Here is a 17,532-nt window from a genome sequence, read left to right as displayed (position 1 = left end):
CATACATTCTCCTTGCACGTTTCTCTACGATAAACTATGGTGATAAACGGTAAAATGAAAAACTACTTCCTTAAAACATCGATTACTTGTGATTCTTGTACAATATTTCCAGAGGTGTGTAGCCCACGCTATTCACATCCCATCATGGTTCATAAATTATACTATGCTCGCATCAGTCCTATATAAAATGATCATTGGTAACGAGGAGAGCCCTTTACAAAAAAAGGGACAAATGCATAGCAGCGGACTGATAAATTGGAGTGATCCATTTAATTAATTTTCATAACAAATTTATATCAAAACCCCACTACCCTACTGGTATCGGTGTCGGTACCTCTCGACGACGCGATGGACGTTTCTCCTTTGCTTCTTACACCCCTGCCTGGGCCAATACAAATAAACAACGATCGTCAGCAGGTACAAGCTGTCTGTCCCGACTCCTTGGTTGTTGATCATGGAGCTGTACATACCTCTACCTTTCTGCCATCTGGCCACGTGTCGGACGATAGCCGCTCGCCATCGACATGAAACAGCATGTTAGGAAGCAATGGTCGCCGAGGAAACGGAAGGGACATGCCATACCCCTTCTGATGACTATGTCCATTGGAGGTTGCACAGGATGACGACCCTGCTACTGATGGTGAGCTGTCCTCTGACGCCCTGAACCTTGACGACGCGATATCCTTCCCTGACTCCATTTCGTCAGCGCCCACCTCTGGACACCGACCTTCTCCCACCTGTGTCTCATGGGGTTGCCTCCCTTTCTGTGTCTGAAGCTACCTCTGCTAATTTTCCACTGAACAGGTGCAGTGACACGTCTGTCTCCTGGGCGGACGATGTCTCAGCTGAGGATGTATATTCTGGAAGTGTACAGAACGACGGACCCCCCTTGGTGGTGTTGGCTCCCTCCCCATAACAGTAACACAGTAATGTGGGGACCTAACAAGGAGTTCCCTTTGCATCCCCTTTGTTTGAATCGTCTGTCCTCCTGGCGACGGCAGCTTTCCAGACTTATCGCACTGCTGTGCAGACGTTGACGTAGCTCTCCTTCAGGAGGCGAGATGTGCTTCTTATCGATTTTCTCGAACGTGGAGCAACCATAAATTCTGCCCGGTACTGTCAAACTTTGCACAGCCTTAGAAGAGCAGTTCAAAACAAACGCTGGGGAAAGCTGAAGTCGAATTTTTTTTTTTTCTTTTGCGCGACAATTCCGGACCTCACACGGGAAACTGCACTAAAGAACTCCTTAATTCATTCAAGTGGGAAATTGTCCCTCATACGCCCTACAGCCCCGATCTTGCACCAAGCGACTTCCAATTGTATCCCAAGATGAAGAACTGTCTTGCTTTGATGACGACACGGAACTCCAGGCGGACGTGATTCACCGGCTGAAGTCTCAGGCGGCAGAATTTTACGACGAAGGTCTTTCAAAGCTTGTCCACTGTTATGATAAGCGCCTCATTGTGTTTGGTGACTGTGTGGAAAAACGTAGTGTGTCAGTCGCTCTTTCAGATGTATATAATAAAATGTATTTCTTTTACTTAGTTTTTTTAATACCAAAACGTTCCCTACTTTCTGAATAGCCCTCGTATCTAAAAAAATGTCACAAGAGTATGAAGAGAAAGTATTATCTTTCCATCGCTTTATTATTCAATATCGAAAGAAAGGCAGTGCGAAAATAAGTCAAATAGCGAACATGTGCGAGACTCCTCTGACATTTGATGTGCCGGATAACAGAACTGTTACCATGAAAGGTGCTAAAACTGTAGCTCTAAAAACAAATGGGCATGAAAAAATGCACTACACTGTTGTCCTTTCGTGTTGTGCTGACGGTACTAAATTTAATCCAATGACCATTTTCAAGCGCGAAAAATGCCAAAACCTTCTGAAATACCATCAGGTGTTGTTGTCCATGTACATGACAGGGTCTGGATGAACAAGGCTGGTATGAAATTATGGATTAACGGAGTGTGGAAGAGAAGGGAAAATGCTTTATTGAAGAAGATTTCTCATCTTGTGCTAGATCAGTTTAGTAGTCATTTAAAAAATTCTGTGAAAGAGAAACTGAAACAGGGATACCATTCTTGGATTGCTGCCTCTTGATGTCTCGATAAATAAACCATCTAAAGTGTGTATGAGAGAGGAATGGAACAAATGGATGATGGATGAAATCCAACATGAATTTACGACGAAGGGAGCTTTAAAAGAACCTACACTCAAGTAAGTGTGTCAGTGGATAAAGCAGTCATTGTCTAGAGCGAGAAAAGGAAGTACCGTTAAAGGTTTCAAGAAGTTCGGCATAAGTAACGCTCTCTACGGCAGTGAAGATCATCTTATATATGAAGACGACCACAATGACGGCGAAGAGGGGAACAAGAAGAAGGAAAAGAAAAAAGTTCAGATGACGAGTTTCGGTGATTTTAAAGGTAGTTCCGTTTTATAAACTAAGAATTTCTTTTAGTCCCACTTTGCAATCTAATAATAAAAATGGTGAAATGTTATTTTTTTTAAATTGCTTAAAAGTTAAGGTTCGTCTTATGATCCATAAAATATGGTATGCTTACTGAGATTTCTTTGTTTCTAGTATCGTGTATTTCCAACTGTATGCCTTTACACCACTAATTATTCACACCCTGTATAATTGGCGTTAATCCCGTATATGACGGACTCTGCTGTACCCAGAGAATGCTATTCCTGTAGCCGCAGTAGGCAGTTACCTAAGGGAGATAAGTCATGTCCGTTGCCATGTGAAATGTGTAAACTTTGTCCTAGCGTATTGCATTTTATCTGTGTGTGTATCGTATTTTCAGAGCCAGAAATTAGGGAACAGCACAGCTTTTTCCAAAACGAGCGTGAGGAATCGCCTAAAAATCGAATTTCGCGCGTACTCGATCCAGTCTGGACTCACCTTCGTGTCTCGCAAACTAGTGCACTGCGCATTTTGCTATACTCGCACATGAAGGTCTGCGGGTTGGCGAAAGATAACATATACGCAGACAATGCTCAGACACTCGGCAGCATGTGGCGCTAACATTAAGTAACCGTCAGATTCACTACTGATAGCTTGGTTGAGCGATGGCTGGCGTGACTCGTTTGTCTGAGGGGTGTTATTCTTTAGAAACACCTCTTACGAATCAAGGACCGTTGTAAGAGGAAAAAGTGAAATGCCCTCTCCACATTTCGAATTACAGTATTAGTCTTGGAGACGAAAATGTTTTCATAGAATAGAAATGTTGGTTTGGGGGAGATAGAAGATAGTTCATTTAGCTGTGGCTGCCTCTGAAAAAGATCTTCTCTTACTGTTGACATATTCGCCATAATGACTGTGGTATCGTCCAGAGAATGCGGTGTCGCACCAAAGTCGGCAACACACATCAAAACCAAGCGAGGTCTCGCTATGATCCACAACGAGGCAGGGGAGACACTCCTGCAGGCTACACCTCGCCTTTCAACACAGAGGTGCTATTGCACCAGAGGTCAATATAGAGCCCAGTTTGTGACCTCATCTGAAGTTGTCAACATCATAGTGTAGGCCCAAAGAGTTGTTAAAGTTCCTGACGAACTTATATTTTCGTAAAGGTTGAACATTGTACATCAAGAGAGCAATTTGTTAATTAGTGCACCAAATGCTGCTGTGCTAGTCAGCGGGACTTGTAAATTATCCAGCACTCCTTTGGCAAGGAAGTGTGTCAATATTAAGTAAATATTTTATCATTTATGTAATCGAGTGAACTAATATTCCATGTGTTTTGGTTTGGTACGTCTTCTCCCAGGCACTCAAAGAACCAAAAGTTATGGCTGGGCAATTGTAGTTTCGTCTGGTCATAAGAATGATCACTTGTAAAAAACCTTGTTCGTTACTATCATGGCTTGCTTAAATCTGTTGACTTCGTTTTCGATAAAAGCCCCGGTTCTGTCTGAAGAGTTTGTAGCTTGTAGCAAATACACCACTCTACAGTGTTTTAAGTGGTATGTTGATGTGCACAACCATTAGTTGACCATCAATAAAACGTCTGAGCGATTATACTCGAATGTCCTGCGGTTCACACCAAACGATAAAGCTATAGCGAAATGGTGCTCGTAGTCCATCCACTGCTTGTGACACACACACACTGTGACTGAGGAAATATAGGGCCAAACAAACTTTCACAGCGAGCAGTTCTTCCAGAATGTCTCTCGAGCAGGAAGAATAAAACATTTTTAAAATACCAGAATCAAGCCTGGTAGCGTTTGCGCCTCCACATAATCACAAACTGTTCACCATTGTCTTCACCACTTTTGTAGTGTTTTAAGTCATTCACAGTCTCTCTCTCTCTCTCTCTCTCTCTCTCTCTCTCTCTCTTTCTGCTTTCATTCATTTCCATACCCACTGATTTTGCTCTTGACAGCACTCATTAGTGTCCCACACTTCATAGTTACAGACCTCACACACCGTCATTCACAACAGATACAGTAGGTTCTGATCAGCCAAGTTTGCCAACTAGTACTACATAAAAATAATTAGTGAACTACAGCAAGGGAAAAATAAATTACATTAACTTCAGACAACGGAAATATTTGTAGAGGAAGTAAACTAATAATTATTGCAAGAAGCAGGTTTGCCAACAATAATAGTTCACTAGGAATGAGAATTTTTACACATATAGATGTACTGCGCAACCAGCACAAAGAACATATCACTGAATGCACATACAAAACTTCTTACAATGCCGCGCGTGTAGTTCTTATCAGCCAAGCAATGTGGTACTGTATGTCACCCATTAAACTAGGGCAGCTTTTCCGCGGAAAGTGAATAAGTACTCCGCGAAAAACTTTAACAAAATGGTATTTTTCCAACTTTTTATTATTTTTAAAAAGTTTTAATATGGCTTCTGTGTTATTAGTTATGATATAAAACTAAAGTAGTCACTGAATAAAACAAGTTTTCCTCACTATTTAAGATTTTATTAACTCTGTTAGCCTTCAAAATAAACAAGATCTTCCGTCACTGTACCAGGATTCTCAGTGTTCCATCACAGGAAAAGTTTGGAAACCCTTGAACTAGCGAGAAGGTGACTTATCTTTCTATTCAAACAATTCCAGGCACTTGGAGATCTGAGGACCACGGTGAGCGTGTTGTATTCATTCTGCAAAGACGTACCCGGCGTTCCTTTCCTTTTAGAAGATTGTTTTCGCAAATAGCACTATCTGCCTAGAAGTTAAATCCAGTATGAATCTAGCCACGACTATAGTGGATAGGAATGGGACTTTGGTCCCACCCACACTCTACACAGCGTCCAAACAATAACTATTTACAAAGTACCACAGTGGTGTAAGGCACGTCGAGACAATTAATTTGAAGCGGGACAGTAGTGGTCTGTCAAGCCTGGAGACAACCCCAAACTGGCGTACAAAAGCCACCTAACTTAGAGCTCATGCGCGCCGCACGAGATCTTCGATGTCCTCTCGCTCTCTTAAACCACCAGCTTATTCGGCTATTTCGTTAACACTATTAATTTAAGCTTTCCCGTGAGAAATGTGAAAGAAAAAAGACTTTTTTAAAGATTATGCAAAATATAATTACGTTTAGAATTGGATCCAAACTTAACCAGTACGGAGAGTAGTTTAGTACTAAGAAGGCGAGACGAACAAAACGATTTAATTGTTAATTTTGTTTTGTCAAAGGTAAAATACATACAAAATTTCAGTTGTGCATTTTGTAAGTGCAAGGACAAGGGGATTTTAATACTGAACCATATACCAAACACAATGAACGGTGAACGAGTAAAAATGAACGGTTCCAAAAAAAAGAGCGTTCACTGGAGAACTAGTACCGATGGATGAACGACTCTGCCCATCTCTAATGATCTGCCCTCATAGTGTCACTTCCGCCAGCACCTCTTCTTCTACATTATAAACTCCAAAGCGGTTCTCCTGCATACCTTATGAAGCCAGCACTCCTGGAAGAAAGATTACTGTGGAGAAATGTCCTAGGTTCCAAATTCGAGACCTGGTCTTCTGGCTCAAACTTCTCATCCACCTGGAAGTTTCAAAACACTGAACACTCCGCTGTAAAGTGAAAATTTATTCCAAAATCAGTTCCCCAGGCTGTGACTAAGGTACTTCTCCCCAAAATCCTTTCTACTAGGAAAGCTGGTCCCACAAGGTATGAAGGACAAATTCTGTGAAATTTGGAAGGTAGAAGAAGACGTACTGGCAGAAGTGAAGCCGTGAGAGCGGGTAGTGAATTGTGCTTGGTTAACTCAGTTGGTAGAGCCCATACCCACAAAAGGGGATTGGAATCCTGGTCCAGCTAGCAGCTTTAACCCACCACGAAATTTAAAATCAGCACTCACTCTACAACAGATTGAAAATTCATTCTGGGGACGCAGTCTCCTCTATAAAGTTCACTAAATAACACACATGCATTCTACCAATTATACTGTTGATCCCAAAAAATACATGTTAATATAAAGTTCATTACAAATAAATGAATAAACGTAAAACCTTTGCTCTTTTACGCAGATCTGATGAAATGCATAAGTAATGGGAACAGCACATGACAGTTCAGGAGTGGTTAGCTCGTTCTCCAAGCTTTAATCGCGTTTAACATTCACGGCACGCTCTAAGCCATGGATGGCTAAGAATTTGGCTTGCGATCTGTGCCCAAAGAGTGCCATATGGCTCAGAGTCGCTGCATATTCTCCCATCGCCATGGCACACTGTTCGTGCGCAAGGAGGAGGAAACTGCGAGCGCGCCGCATTTAAACGGCAGTGCAGTGCAACTGCATACGACCTGGTTTTATATTTCACATTTCACAACAACATAGATCAAAAACAAAACAAATTTTCAGTTTTACATAATTATTTTTGGCGCACTGAAGACATAATATAATTTTTATCTGGTACATCCTGTCGACAAACAGACAGACGCCGACAGTTTCACAGAGTTACGCGCTCAGGTTTCCACCTAGTCGTGACTTATTTAGTTTCATAATCACATTCCACACGAATACGACGATCGAAATTTTGTAGCACTTTTGCAACCTCATTACGGAGACGTGAGAACTCTACCTGAGGGCAGCAATGAGGACGTCTTTGTCATTAAAATGGGAATTACCTTCAGGTCGATCAGTTACACTTACACATCCACAGGGGTGCTTTCAACTGAAACGGCAGATGGTCCCAAATTCAGCTCAAAAACAGACGCAAATGGGTAACGTCCTCAAAAGCTTAGGAAACTATTCTTTTACGTATTTCAAGGCCACAATGAAGTCTTCAAACGTCGCATATTCCTTAGGCAGTGAGCTTAGGAAACTGGACTGTATTCTATATCACAATTTTCTTTTTAAATACATTCCCATGAAAACAGAAATAATTTGTTTCTCACCTTGCAGTGACTTAGTCGGGGCAGTGTCCAGTCAAGTACACTTAAAATCCCCGAGGTCAAATGGTTCAAATGGCTCTGAGCACTATGGGACTTAACATCTGAGGTCATCAGTACCCCGAGGTCTGCAAGCCATTGTGGATGTTGTAATTTTCGTTCCTGCACGTCTTTGTCCTTCATAAATTCAACAAAAGCGAGTTTTAAATCAAAAAGTCGTTCCAGACATGCCCCTTGACCTAACCAACGTACTTGTCTGTAATATATAAAGTCCCCATATCCTTCATTCAGTTTCATCGAAACTGTTGCAACTGACAATGGAACAATGTTTGTGATTCCAAAAAATTTTGCTATTCATAGCACCAATTTCTTCACTTGCTGTGTGCGTGCAAATTATACAGAGTAGTGAATCTCGTCTGTCGGACCGCTCTAATTTTTTGCCCTTTCATTATCAACTAAATCTTTTAAATTCTTTCTTCAAGGTACTGTAATATCGTTTCATATCAGGTTTGAACTATCCGTCCCTTATGTGACTGCACAATATATATTGAGACTTCTCATCCCTATCTTCTGGCTTTTCGATTCATTTTTAAAGATTTGTGACGACAGAATGCTAGACTGCCTCTTTTTGTGCAAACAGCCACTGTTCTTCATACCACGAACTAGTAGTGAAGGCTGAAAAGCCCTAACAACCCAGTTCTGCCGAACTGAATATAGTCGTACCGACCGAAAAACGCTACATCGCAGTACTAAATGAAATGACGCTCTGCACTGTGCACTCTCTGGAAGCAACGATCATGGCCGATACAGGTTGAGTCTTCCCTGCAAGGATTTTGGCATGCCGGGTCAGGACCAGCTTTAAGCCAAAGGACTGCAACACTAACACTGCCATCATGGCGTCTGGTGATCTTCAAACTCTAGTTCTGAAGTCGTTAGTCTGAAAGTGGTAGTCGCTTCCGCAAGTGGTGCTGGGTGGCTTGATCCACTTCATGCTTTATGCACACGGAATGGGCGGCGGGTTGGGGAGGGCGTGTAGTCTGTAACCACATCCTGCACTGACGTTCTGAATGCCACTAAGAAAGCACGCCACCAACATAACCGTCAGCCAAGGCCCGTGGTCGGTTATCCGGTACATCTCGTATGCAAACCGTTGTGTCCCATGGCTCGAATTTGCCCAAGTACCTTTTAGTGCACACGTTATTGTCTTTTCTCAAAGATGTTACCGCATTTGAACATGACTCTTTATTCTGTGTACGGTATACCAAATCACATATGATAATAAATAGCTCAGAAAACAAGGCGTTGAAGTTCATTTAAAGGTATGTAAAGGCAATTTTATTATATATCTTGTTTGACTAAACTGTTAATCCTAGAATTACTGTATTATGTCGTCGTGACGTCAAAGATTTTTCAATGTATTGTTCATATGACGTGGGCCGCCACCTACGGTACTTTACAGCACGCTGTGTCTCTTTACGTAAAATGTGTGTAATTTTGCCGTAATGAGTACTTCGGGCATAATATGTTAATGGTAAATTACCTTCGTTAATTTTAGTGGTATACAAACGTGGAACCCCATTACATTATCTCCAATTGACGTCATGCATTTCGGACAGCCATCTTAGCACTTGAAATTTTCGTTGTACTCTAGATCTAATTGTCAGTTTCTCTGTCATAGCCAACACGGCATTAAACCTTGAAACGACGATATGCAGCATGTATCTGTTTTGTTCATGCCATACAAGTTTTAATTTGTACATATATTATGGTTCCTCATCTGGCATGTTGGCACGTTATTGTAAGCCTCGACTTTCTTATAGTATGTTTTTATTTAATTTTACTCGTTAGATGTGTTCATTACTAAGTCTCAACTTTCTTGTGGTATGTTTTTATCTAATTTTACTCATTAGATGTGTTCATTACTGTATTTGTATTGCATTCGTCCACATGAGCAGAATTCTATGAATTTTATTATCTTACAGCTCATTGTACGTTCTTCTTGTGACAGAGCGGTTTAAATCATTGTACAATGTAACTACCGCTGCCCGGTTTTATGCGTACGTAAACTTTCTGTCACTGGATTTTTTATGTATGCCCTACTACGTTTTTATATTGCTTTAAGCCTGTAACCTTGGCATGTTTTCTTTTATAGATCTGAAGAAGGCAGTTTCTGTTGCCGAAACTAGTAATCCACTAACGTCTTAACAAAGCGATCTTGGCGAACAAATAAAAGTTTTCATAAGAAAACTACAGTGCAAACAAAAGAACATACATTACAAGAGTCACAGATTATTTTGGTATATTCCATTGTTTCTTTGGTTACAGTGAATAAGTTGGAACGCCGACCGTAGTAAGACCATAAAGGACATTCAGCTGTAATGCTCCAGATGTTTTGACACCATATTGTCGTTCTAGTGAAGCCGCCTTTGTTCGTAGGTAGAATGAGTCCACATATATTTTGTGGTTTTTTCTTGTTCGGTTGAGTCTGGTCCATATTTTCAGGCGTAAGTAATTGTCTGTGGTTTTCCTGCGATGCAGTGTACGTAGCAGGCAAATATTAAAGTGGACTCACTGTGTTTGTGACGCTTTGGTCAAATTAAAACTGTCGGTGAGTAGTTTGCTGTCAAGTAAGTACGGAGCGACTCTATAGTGCAGTCTGTCTGCTCGTACAGCTTAGTATAGTGGGTGGACTGGGAGCAAGTGATTTCTCTGAATTTTAGTGCGCTGTCTAATAATAGCATGATCTCTTCAGACTTACTTCCTGCTGGAATTGGCGAAGATCGGCCAGCCAGACAGTGAAAACTTTCCATCAGCAGCTGCGCCTATTTTTCTGCGGAAAGTCTGGGAGACAAGGGTTGGACGACAGAAGCAGGAATTACGGCCCTCGTCACGTATGGCGCTTCCCGGGCGTGTTGCTGATACAAACAACTTAGAGGACGTTTGGAGGCGGCTGCTGTCGAGCAGAGACAGCACCTCTTGCTGCGGATTGGCTGCAGCACTTTTACAGCCTTTGACATCAGCTGCTGTTGTTGAGTGCCAGTTCGTAGCAAAAGCTGCGCAGTCCATACGTAATCCGATCTGACGTTATTCCGAGTTGGTACGGAACATGTTGATGGCAAGTAACCTGGCTGTGTAACACGACAACTCCGTTCCTCTGTTGACCGAAAGTACCGAGAGCTCACACTTTCATACGAGTGACTGCGAATTTATGACCGTTTCATATGCAAGCGCGAATTTGTTAACAACTGATTTATCTTAGAATCAATCAGTGAATAGTATCAAAGGATGGTATTAAAAGTTTAACGACACAGGAAGTGTTGGTGAAAAAGCAAGGAGCGGCAGATCTGGAGGAATTGACGGCGCTGTTGACACCGTGCGTCGTGCATTGCGTCACAAACCGCGGGAACCGGCGCCCCATGTTTCCAGAGAAACTGGCATACCTCACGACACCGTGGTGACGATTTTACACAAACGGCTGCTTTTTCAGGCATATAAAGTGCAAACCCTGAAGGCTTTGTAACCAGGTCATAGGCTCGGACGTGCTAAGTTTTCTAGGAATATACGGCAGTGAAGCATTGCAGACAATAAATTTCTTAATAATGTTTCTTTTTGTGATGAAGCCACTTTTCACATCTGTGGAAAGGTAAGCAGAGGATTTGCGAGTAGGAGAACCCACATATCGTGGTACAGCACATAAAGGGCAACTCGAAAGTGATAGTGTGGTGTGGGTTAATGTGCAGCACTATTACTGGACCGTTTATTACACTATGCCTACTATTGTGGCAGCAGTGTACCTGGACATGTTACCTGGACCTCAGTTACAGGAATTTTAACCGCAGATTGTCTTACAACAAGACGGTGCGCAACCACACTGTTATTTCTTCGCTACTTCCTGGATGAACCCTCTCCCACCAGATGGATCGCTAGACAGGGGTCCAATATCATGTGTCACCACTTTGTCCAGAGGATTTGCGAGTAGGATATGTTAAAAATAAAGTCTTCATTTCACATGTTCCAGATGTACACATTCTCATGGCATGAATACGAGATGTGACGGATGAGACTTTGGGAAAGACACGAAGAGAAACTGAATACCACCTTGAGGTAAGAAAAAGTAAGAAATATAAATTACTCACCACACTAGATGCGGAGGCCGAATCCAGAAAAATCCTGAAATCAAAGATGGAATTTCAAACAGCTGCACGTAAAGTAACAGCATTAAACATAGATCATTTCAATATAGGAACATTAAGTTGAATGAGGAAGGTACAGTAAAACTAATAATTTATAACAGCAACAGAAAATCAGATATCTGGATACAATAAGCCATACGAGGCACACCTTGGAGAACAAGAAATCTACGAACACAAATATAAAGTTGCGAGAGAAAACGAAGAAGATAATGCAAAAGAGTAACAAATAATGTCAATGAAGTCATCAAAATAATTGATCCACAATTTGACGAATTAAGCTTCTTATAATTAACGTATTTTCCGGTCATCATCCCTTTTAACGATTTGATGCTATCATTTATCTCTTTCCTTTTTGTGCTGTATTTTCGTCTCCATAGCTGCCGTACTCAGTAAGCTCGTAAATTTGTTTTACGTGTTCTAGTCTATGTCATTATTTCTTCTCTCTAGCGTTTCTTCAAGCTTGACTTAAACTGCTCTTGGAGACAGAAGACACTTGTTCTCCCCTACCCCCGGCTGTGTAAGTTCTTAAAAGATATGTTCCGTTATCAGTAAGTGTTTCCATGTGATAGCTACAAGTCAATAACACAACAAAAATTCAAAAATGATATTCGATCAAAAGGAGAAAGAAAGTGAATCACGGAAATTGTGAAAAATTCAACTATTAGATGAAATTCCATCTCTGTTCAAGCCGCATCACATTTCAGCAGAAATTTGAGCTTACAAGATTTGAATCATTGTCAGCAGCAGTGTTGCTTGCTGCCCACCGCCCGAGAGCATTTTTCACAAGAATGCTGCCGCCAAAAACTTCAACTGAGCATGGCTGGATTAATACCTGAAGGCTGCTGCTCCGGACTACCGGTATAGTTTTTGTAGTCAATGCGCCACCTTGCTAGGTCCTTATTTGCGTGACGGTCTAGTTGCAGCCAAGTCGACGAGGGACTAATAGACCGGAATCTGGGTGACTAAAGAGAGGTCGGTCTGTGGTGTCCTAGAAACACAGGGACATCGGCGCCTTCCTGGCGAGCTGCCGACACACCGCAAATAAACGTGCGATTAGGGTACAATACTGCGTGCGGAGGTCACGGCTGTGTGGCTCAAGGCTTCCAGCAGTGGCGCCACTAGACGCTCACTGTGTTCTTCATCCGTCCTTTCGAAGTTGAAACGCCCCTTCTGTCCGTTCGTCGGAGCTTCCGTGGCGTTGTGCGAAATCACACTCGCGAACAGAATACACATTCTCTTGGCGATATGGGGCGCGCGAGGCAAATTACGCGACGTACTGCTGATCCGCGGATTTAATCTGAAACGCTTTTGGTGGATCCTGATTAGTTGCCTGCACTTCTACAAATGCAAAATCAATTTAAATTAGGCCCAAGAGACGGCATTAAGAGTTCCCAATACTTGAAAGTCATTAATTAGTGGTCTACAGCAATCCAACCACTTTCAGAAAGATTCCCAGAACCAACCATTGGACTGGAATATGCAAGCCTCAAACAGTTCATATACCGCCTCAGCTCGCTGTCGCCAACTTGAGCCGATAAATCACAGCAGCAACTAATCAATTATATGGTGTTTACGGGTTTGCCGCCGGATGACGTTGTGCAAATTCCACAATATTTCCTCGGAGCAACTGTCCGACATCTTCAGATGGTTCAGCCTTGTTGGTGGCTAGGTACGTAAGCGTGTATGACGCTGATGTTCATCGCAGCGTTCTTGTACTATTTTGAACACATCCACTGCGAGAGTTTGAAGAGTCACATCTGGTACCATTACGGGTAGCAGATGGCGAAGAACATATGTGAGTTTGACAAGTTACATCGCAAGAGAGGTAGATTGTTAAGCAATCTTTCATTTTTACTGAGATGCCGCGACAAGCAAACCGTCCCTACGTTTTCCAGATTTAAACACTGTTTAAATTCTGTGGCTACTATTACAATTAAAAGACGGGCGAGTGCGGCTCTTGTGAGAGAAAGCTACAGGAATTGTACTTTGTGTTCAGACAGTTACTATCACTTCATCTGAGGATTTCAGCGAACCTTTCAGTGGTATCCTGGAAGTGGTCGATAACGCCACTTGGGCACTGGCTGATTGGACTGAACGACAAGCTAAGGTTCGTCAAGTGACAAAATACGGTCGTTTCGAAGCCTGAACGCAAGAAGATTAATTAATAAATTAATTTGTGGTAAGTTACTATGCGATTAAACTGTTGAGGTCATCGGTCCCTAGGCTTACAACTACTTAATAGTAGTAGGGAGTTAAAGTTACAGGCGTAATTTTGATATCATATTGATATGCAAATTAATTAAATGGATCAGTGAATGACCGCTGCCCACGACCACCCCCGCATCCACCCACGCCCACCCCCCCACCGCGGGATGACGTCACATGTTATTCTCAGCCTGCGCGGTGGCCACACCCAACTCCTCTCCCTCCACCCCCACCCCCCCCTCCCTCAATCTACCCTATTGGCAGGAATTTCTAATTTTTGTGGGAGTTTCGAACTTTGGTGTGAATTTCTTTGTCCCAGGACTCTGCTGATATCCCACCCCACCTCCCTACCCGGGAATTGGCGGGAAATTAAAATTTTCTGTACCCTTTACAGGACTCGAACGCTGGGCGAAAATCCCAAGTGCACCTCTCCCCCCCCCCCCCCCCCAAACACAATTAAACCAACAGAGGCACTTGGAATTGACGGAAAATTAAAAATGGTGGTGAGAGGAAAGTTAGGTTAGTGTACTTCATTTATTTTGGTCGGGAAACTGTCGCAAATATAGATCCTAATTACGTAATTAATCATAAACATTGGGCGTAATTACGCAACCAAATGTACAGCACTATACAAAGACGACATAAAATCATAATACAACTCAAAAACTGATGATGCTATACAACTAGTGTTATCCTGCTGGGAAAAAAATTCGCAATACCACTCGAAAATAGTGACAGATACACTCAAACTTTCCGTACACATACCAGCTGGCAGGAAAAAGGCAGGGGTGTAAGGTACTATCTTCATTCTTTTTGTTGGGAAATATGTTCAACTGATAAGATATTGGTGCTGGACAGAGAGGAGTTTAAAAAGTGTATCTCCTGTAAGCATACAGTATCTATCGTTCTTTGACGTCAGAGTTCTCTACAGGCGCCTACTCAAAAGTCATCATACAGCCCAGCTAATCGAAGCTAATACACGCTGTCACAACTGTCCAATCAGAAGACATGCAAGTACTCCCTCAATTTCCCCACATTTTGGCGTATTTTCCTCCAATTTATACGAATTTTCCGTCATTTTATCGATTTTATGTCACTTCTATCCATGCTCTCGTTACGTGTCCTAAACTTGCTTGTAAATGTAGTACAGTTGCCAACACATAGTGCAAAGGCACTATTTTTCTGGTCGGGTGGCATAGTATAGCACTGTACTCGAATGCATCCAGTCAGCTCCAACTGCATAATCTGCAGCCGCAGCACGTTTGCTCTGTCCATGTGTCACAGATGGCTCCCAGGTCCCACAGTAGACCCGAGTTGGCGTTCGAGTGTGGGTCCGCAGAGTGTTACATCCGGAGTGATGTTGGGATGCGGCTCCACAATGTGCCAAGTCCGGAATAAGATTCCAAAGTGGATCCACCACGCGTTATATACGGAGCGATGTTGGGATGCGATCCACAAACCGTCAAATCTGGGATAGGGCTCGAAGGTGGACCAGTCACGCATTATGTGCGGAGATGTGTTCTATTTTCGATGTTGGATCCATCAGCGGGAAGAGCACGTCATGGGATCCATCTGCGACACGTGCACAGACGCAGACATATAGCAAAGAGAGCAAATGTGCTGCAACTATAGGATATGCGGTTGGAGGTGACTGGATGTATTCGAATATAGTGCTATAATACGCTTCCCGACCAGAAATATAGTGCATTTTTACTAGGTGTTGGCAGCTATACGACATTTACAAGCAAGTTTAGAACACGTAATGAGAAGTGCAGTCGTGATCGCAAGGACAGAAGTGACATAAAATCGATAAAATGACAGAAAATTCGTATAAATTGAGGGAAAATAAGCCGAAATGAAGGGAAATCGAGGGAGTATTCGCATGTCTTCTGATTGGCGCAGAACAGTTCTTGTACATGAGAACGAGTATACGACAGCAACAGAATTACATGTTGAGATGCAACCACCGGGAACCAGAGAAACAGTCTTATTTTTTGTCGAGGCAACATTCTACTGTACGTGTACTGACGTAACAGTCACACGCGCAAGTTGACTGCTGATCTTGATGCGAGTATACGACAGCAACAGAATTACATGTTGAGATGCAACCACCGGGAACCAGAGAAACAGTCTTTTATTTTTTGTCGAGGCAACATTCTACAGTACGTGTACTGACGTAACAGTCACACGCGCGAGTTGACTGCTGTTCTTGATGCTTTCTTGGAAAAAAGAGAACCATCTGCCTTTAAACTTACGTACATATGTGTTAAAGGATGACAGAGAGAGGATGGAGTGATCAGTTGAGATTGAGTTGTAACTAGGTATGATTTAATGGTAGACTGATGATGCATTCTAGAGAGCGAGGGACATGTTGCTGCTGGTCAATCGACTATTTTTTCCGTTATCCAGTCGGGATGCATCATTTGTGTGACATTCGACTTGCGTACAACTGCATGTTGTGTATGTGACTTACAGCACCTACAGTCGTTAACAGCAAACCTCTCGCCCATCAGAGGACCTCCATCCTGTTTCTACACTTTCCTATAGACGAACGAAGATTTATGCAACGTACACCATTCCCCTGCCGCATCTTGAGCATAAAATCGAGTCTACAGTTTCATAACTGCGGTGATTCTAAGTTAGCGACAGGTGTTTGTGAAGTAGTGATTGTGAGATACTACAATCCTCGTGTATACATCTGCTTGACTGATGTCCTGTTTACGGAGCTAGTGGCGGCATGTTGTGTAATTTCACATGTCAAACGCCGCTGCTACGCGTTTGTCTCTTTCTTTCTAACAGGCATTCTCCGTTACTAATGATCATTTAATATAGCACTGATACGAGCGTAACATATTTGCTGAACTGTGATCTGATGTGAATAGTGGGGGCTATACACTTCTGGATAGCTATGTTGTACATGTATCACAAGGAATCGATATTTTAAGAAAGTAGTTTTTCAAAATGGTTCAGATGGCTCTGAGCACTATGGGACTTAACATCTGAGGTCATCAGTCCCCTAGAACTTAGAACTACTTAAACCTAACTAACCTAAGGACATTACACACATCCATGCCCGAGGAAGGATTCGAATCTGCGACCGTAGTAGTCGCGCGGTTTCGGAATGAAGCGGCTAGAACCGCCTGGCCACCGCGGCCGGCAGTAGTTTTTAATTTTACAATTTATCACCATAGTTTATCGTAGAGTAACATGCAAGGAGAATGTACGTCATGCGCTGTAAATATATTTCTTACATTGGGATAGTGACACCGTTGCATTACATACGACTAATAGATCGGAATCCGCAACGATCTAACATTATAGCGTGTTTTAAGTGGAGAACCTTGTAGTCTTTGGAGTGCATGTGTTTATGTACTTTCGTCCAAATACCCTCTTGTTAATGACTCCAGACACTAGAACAATACTTTAGAATTGATATCGCAGTTGATTTACGTAAAATGCAGCAAACTCCGTCCGTCTAGAACTCCATCATGGATAAAAACAACCCTACGAGAATTGAGAGGAGAGCAAGACATCGTCATCTTACCTACTGACAAAAGAAATACTACTGTGTTTCTCTCACGCAACAAAGTATAATATCAAGATATACAAACTGCTCAACGATCCTGCATACAGTAAATTAATAAGTGATCTGACAGGTAACATCCAGAGAAAGACTCTGGAACTCATCAGGAAGAGCTCGATTCCAGCGCAAGTCTCTAAGGGTTTGCATCAACAGGCTGCAGTTCCTCCTAGACTCTATGGCCTACCCAA

General features: G+C 42.4%; 1 protein-coding gene across 1 annotated transcript in view; it reads right to left on the bottom strand.

Moving 5' to 3' along the window:
* Positions 1 to 17,532, bottom strand: part of LOC126355684 (organic cation transporter protein-like) — a 580,417-nt gene that overhangs the window by 498,391 nt on the left and 64,494 nt on the right. The window contains exon 2 of the mRNA XM_050006069.1: positions 11,500 to 11,533. The gene's annotated coding sequence lies outside the window, so the exon portion shown is untranslated. The remainder of the gene's footprint in view (positions 1 to 11,499; positions 11,534 to 17,532) is intronic.

The sequence above is a fragment of the Schistocerca gregaria genome, chromosome 1, assembly GCF_023897955.1.
Source record: "Schistocerca gregaria isolate iqSchGreg1 chromosome 1, iqSchGreg1.2, whole genome shotgun sequence".
Lineage (NCBI taxonomy): Eukaryota > Metazoa > Arthropoda > Insecta > Orthoptera > Acrididae > Schistocerca > Schistocerca gregaria.
The sequence above is the reverse complement of the archived record's forward strand: the minus strand, read 5'-3'. Positions and strand labels throughout refer to the sequence as shown.